Source organism: Cibotium barometz, chromosome 10 (genome assembly GCF_041138505.1).
Source record: "Cibotium barometz isolate CiBa-2024 chromosome 10, ASM4113850v1, whole genome shotgun sequence".
In the NCBI taxonomy this organism is placed as follows: domain Eukaryota; kingdom Viridiplantae; phylum Streptophyta; class Polypodiopsida; order Cyatheales; family Cibotiaceae; genus Cibotium; species Cibotium barometz.
The window spans coordinates 14,703,827-14,709,321 of NC_141055.1; the positions used below are offsets into that span (position 1 = coordinate 14,703,827).

Here is a 5,495-nt window from a genome sequence, read left to right on the forward strand (position 1 = left end):
CACCTTCAAGCTATAAATTTGCAGGTATTTTTTTGAAATTTGTTCGTGATATTACACTAAAACCCTGTTTTTTTTTCCAGCACTGCTCACAAATGAGAAATTACACATTTATTTTCTTTTCTAATATAGAGATGCAAAACAATTCAAAATTTAACGTATGCATGCATACATATGGCCACCTGGGGTAGTAACAATGTAGGGTGGCTAGCTTGGTCTGTCACACACTCACACACTCACACACACACACACACCCACACCCCTTTATATAAACACACTCCATACGCCTCCGGAATACACTCCACACCCGCCTACACACACACACACACACCCCTTTATATAAACACACTCCATACGCTCCACACCCGCCTGTGCTTTGCAATCTAGCCATTGAAACCTGTAGTGCATGCAGGGTGGGTAGCTACACACACACACACGCAGCTCCCCTAGCTACAACGTCCTGTGCTGTGTTTAGCAATCTAGCCATTAGTGTAATCATCGTTGAAATTCCTTCGCTAATTCTCCTCTCATATGCCCCGTTGAAATCATGGCCAAGAAGTCTTCTTCCTCCATAGCTTCTCTGCTCTCGGTAAGGAATCTGTGGTCCTTCTTCATCTCAGAACAGTTCAAAGAGCATGAGAGGGTGTCCTACAGATCCTTCATTCCTCACACGAGAATTGGCATGGCATTCCTCTGCGTCTCAATCGTCCACAACTCCCATACCGTGTCTGTTTTGAGGCGCCACTATCAGCTGGCCATCTGCATCATCTCTGCTCTCTCTCTGGTTGTCATGTGCCTAGCCATATATCGCAGGTTCAGGCCCTCCCCTTGCTACCTCATTGATTTCTGCTGCACCAAGGGCGAGGACAACAGCTTTGCAAGCGTGGAGAATTTCAGCTACTTCTTGAAGACATGGAGGTCTGTGAAAGAGAGTAATTTGCAGTTCCAATTCAAGGTCTATCTCCGGTCCGGCATCGGCGAGGAGTCGTATGCACCGCCTAGATTGATAGAGAAGGGTGAAGATGTCAACATGGAGGATGCCAGAGTAGAGACCGAGGATCTCATTTCAAGGGCAGCAAAGAGCCTCTTGCAGAAAACCGGAGTAGATCCCAAGGATGTTGATATAGTTATTGTTAATTCAAGCTTGTTTAACCCTTCCCCTTCATTCACAGCCTACTTGGTGAACGCACTGGACATGAGAAGCAATGTGAAGAGCTTCAATTTGGCTGGGATGGGGTGCTCTGCAGGGCTCATCGCCATCGATCTTGCGAAGGACCTTCTTAAAGTGCATAGAAACTCTTATGCCCTTGTTGTGAGCACAGAGAACATCACCATGAACATGTACTTTGGCAACGACCGGTCTATGATGGTCTCTAATTGTCTTTTCAGATGTGGGTGCTCAGCTGTTTTGCTCACCAACAAACCAGGCAGTCGACGCCGTGCCAAAATGCAGCTCTTGCACTGCTTGCGGACCAACCTTGGGGCTGATCAGAAGGCTTATCAATGTGTACAGCACATGGAGGATGATGAGGGCAAGCTTGGGGTTTCTCTCCAGGTCAGCCTTCTTGAGGTTGCCGGCAACGCGTTGCGGGCAAACATAACAAAGCTGGCCCTATCCATCCTTCCTTTCAGTGAATTGCTAAAAGTAGTTGTGAATCTGATAATGAAGAATGGCTTCAACATGGATGTGAAGACATATGAGCCAAATTTCAGGAAGGCAATAGACCATTTTTGCATTCATCCGGGTGGCAGAGCAGTGATAGACTCAATTGGGAAGGGCCTGCATTTGTCTGAGTATGATGTAGAGCCTGGGAAGATGGCCTTGAAAAGATTTGGCAACACTTCCAGCAGTGGGATATGGTATGCATTGGCCTATAGTGAGGCCAAGGGGAGGCTAAAGAAGGGCAACAAGGTGTGGCAGATTGCGTTGGGCTCCGGGTTCAAGTGCAACAGTGGGGTGTGGAGGGTGTTGAGGGACTTGGAGCCATGTGACAGCTCTGGCTGCAATCCATGGCTCTCTTGCATCCACAGGTACCCAGATACAAGCTTTGTGGTGGATGAACACATTGCTGCAGTAGTTAGAGCTGCTGGTATTGACACTACCTCTAAAAAAACTGAACCAAATCAATTAACAGTGCCAACAGAGCCTTGCAAGGAGGAGTTCAAAAGGTAAACCTGAGAACCTGCATGATGGCTATGGGTTAGCATCATCACCACCATCGTCATCATCATTAGTGGGAGCATCATTATCATGTTATCATTGTGTTGTTATTGTCACTGTAATCACCATCGTCATTGTCATTGTCATTGTCATTGTCATTGTCATCGTCATCGTCATCGTCATCGTCATCGTCATCGTCATCGTCGTTGTCATCGTCATCGTCGTTGTCATTGTCATCGCCATCGTCGTTGTCATTGTCATCATTGTCATGAGAACCAAGATGGTGGCAGTGGGACTGTCATCATCAATCACATAGCATCCTGAAAGGAAAAAGAGTGGTCCTTGAAACAATGATGGCAATAGGGCCTAGGTTTATCATCATCACACCATCATTAAGAAATCAAAGGGGAGATTAATAGTATCATCATCAGCAATATCAAAATCAATGGGTTACCCTCAACTAAATTATGGCTACCAGGAGCATCACAAGCTCTTTTTGTTTGTATCCATAGCCTGCTAGATCAGCTATGATGGCAATTAAATTGATAGGTTAGCTCAAATCTATGATAGTGATCATGGTAATGGTAATCTTGCAAGGCTCTATGATGGCCTGTATGCTTTCTGTGTCCTCTATTATGTACCTATTCCAGGTTAAGCTTAGCATTCCCTATGTTTCAATGCAGCTCTATGTGCAGCTCTATGTTAAAGCTTAGCATTCCCTATGTTTCAATGCAGCTCTATGTGCATGTGCTTGGAAAGATGAGTTGTGGTTAAAACAACTTTATTTCCACACACAATTCTTTAGTTTTAAGTGAAATATTGTAGGTTTTTTTTCGAACATGTAAGTAGTCACATAACTACACATCGAATCAATGGTGTCCTTTTTGAGTTATTATTTTTTATAAAAAGGAGGGGGAGCCACCGTTTTCTAACCAACGAAAAAAAGGACGACCTTGAAGTCCAACAGGTTTTTATTTAAAATTTGCATAAGTGAATTGCTTTAAAAATTTTCGAAATTAAAAATTTCGAATCTTAATGAACTCGAAGGCTAGATAAAATTGCAACTGGTTTTTCTCCATTTGAGCTGTGAAAATTACAAGTAAAGATTTATTTAAAAACAATGCATCTAAAAGTTTGGAAAGTAAGTTTGTTTTTAAATTTTGGACTAGGATTGGGAAAATCCCTATCCACTATCCATATTTATTAATGTAAAATAGAAAGTATATTTTAAAAAATATAAAGTATTATTTTTGAAATCTAAGTAATTTTCAATGTCGACTCTATCATCAAAAAGAGTTACCAAAGGTAAAGTTTTGGAGTAGAATTGGAAAAATCCCTTTACATTGTAGCATATTCTATTAATAATATAAAATATAAAGAGTAAAGAGACTTAATTAAAAGAGAAATTCCTAATGTCAAAAATGACATCAAGAAGGGTTAAAGATGAAAAAAACTAGGATAGTGTCGGGCCAATGCTAGAGAAACTTTTTTCCTAGCCAGTGAAAAAAAGACGAGTTGGAGCACAATCAATTTTCCCTATTCAAAATCTCCTTATTAATTGGTAATAACTAAAAACTTATTAATTTTATTGATTTTTGTAAAGACCAATAATTTTAGTTGATTTTTTTGAATTTTAATCGGTGCAAAATACACTAAAGAATGGTTTTTTTCTAGCATTGCATCAGGCTTGGTTCTTTAGTATATTTATCTTAATGTGGTAGCTTTGAAGAATGGTAAAAAGTTGGAAGATATAAAAAAAATTGGTGGGCACAACCACTTCAATTTAAGGCTATTGGAAGCCCTTCACCTTGCCTCTACGCCTTGCATGGGTCCCTTGTTTATAAGCCTTACTTTCAGCAAAAAAGGCATTAAATTTGATGATATTAAATTATAAAAGATTCAACTCTTGCTCAACGATAGGCTATAGTAAGATTTCCACCCACTTGATACCATCAATCAATGCGAAGGGAGGGACGTTTTGGAGAACTGTGAGCTTCATGATTGTTGGGGATGTGTTTCATGCGAGAGAGAGAGAGAGAGAGAGAGAGAGTACCATGGTATTCATGCAGATACAGAGTTTGTAATTTTGAAGCATCACTATAATACGACCAAAGGAGAGTCCTAGTCAAGGAAATGAGCATGAATAAGTTTTGGTAGAAAATATGCTAAATCGTTTTATCAAAACCCCCTCATGTGACTTATCATTGGAAAGATCTTTAAGAGTAGAATCTAAATCGAAAATCTTAGACAAAACTATATTTAAAAGATTGATTATTTTTTTTCAAATTTTTGAATATTGAATTGAATTTAATATTCTCATATTTCTCATTTTTTAAATGAATTCTCCTAGATGGGTTTAGACTAGGACACCTTTCTAAATTTGGTTCATAGTAGCTTACTTTTTGCGTACACTGGTGATTCTATACATACGTGGGAGTATGGGTTGCATTGTAGCCATATTTGGTAGTGATGTGTGTGAACACACTAGGACCACCCGGGGCACTTTTTTCTTCTTTAGGGTTTTTTTTTCCATGCTAGTTACACCCATCTAGGAGTATACTTATCATCTACAACACACATTCATTATCTATCTATCATCTAAGTGTGTGCTCCCTTGAGCTTCTCCATCACGCGCGCGTGTGTGAATGAATTCTTGCAACCCTCTGTTGCTGCCTACCCTTCACTCCAAGTCACCTATCTTCTTGAATCGGATCAAGGAGTCCTTCTAAGAGAAGAAAGAGGACTTGGAAGTGTGTGTACGAACACATTTTGGGGGTTGTTTGTGCAGCTCTTGATTTTCTACAAACATCGTTGGGGACCAGATTTGTACTGTTCTTCATCGGATTCCAGAGTAGTATTGTCAGATCTACTACAAGGGATGTGTAGATGCACGAGAAAGCATCAACAGAAACTCACCACACTGGATATTTGCTATGAGCTACACTTTAGCGAACAATGATCTTTACATCTTACGGGTAAAATTTCTACTCACTTTACTTTGCATTTCTTTCATGCACCTTGCAGGTCTCCATTGTCAATGGCCTTATTAGCAGTCATCTTGGTTGCATTAAAAGAGCACTTTGCACTTTGCAGGTTACATGATTACTTGCTTGGGTATCATGAAAAATGGCAGACTGATGTATTCCGGATGTTATCGCTGAGGATAAGCTTGACGAGACCAATTACCCGTTATGGTCCTATATGATGCGGCATGTATTGGGAGCCAAAGGGCTATGGAATGTTGTGGTTGGTACAGAGAACAAAGTGGGATGATGGAAGAGATGCACAGGCACATGTGTTGCTTTCTTTATCAATCAAGAGGAGTATCATTACTCAC

At 40.6% G+C, this 5,495-nt stretch overlaps 1 pseudogene across 1 annotated transcript; it reads left to right on the forward strand.

Annotated features, from left to right (window-relative positions):
- Positions 1-294: 294 nt before the first annotated feature.
- Positions 295-3,020, forward strand: LOC147634589 (3-ketoacyl-CoA synthase 17 pseudogene; annotated as a pseudogene). Its single transcript, XR_015266767.1, has one exon. The product of XR_015266767.1 is annotated as a 3-ketoacyl-CoA synthase 17 pseudogene (transcript).
- Positions 3,021-5,495: the final 2,475 nt, after the last annotated feature.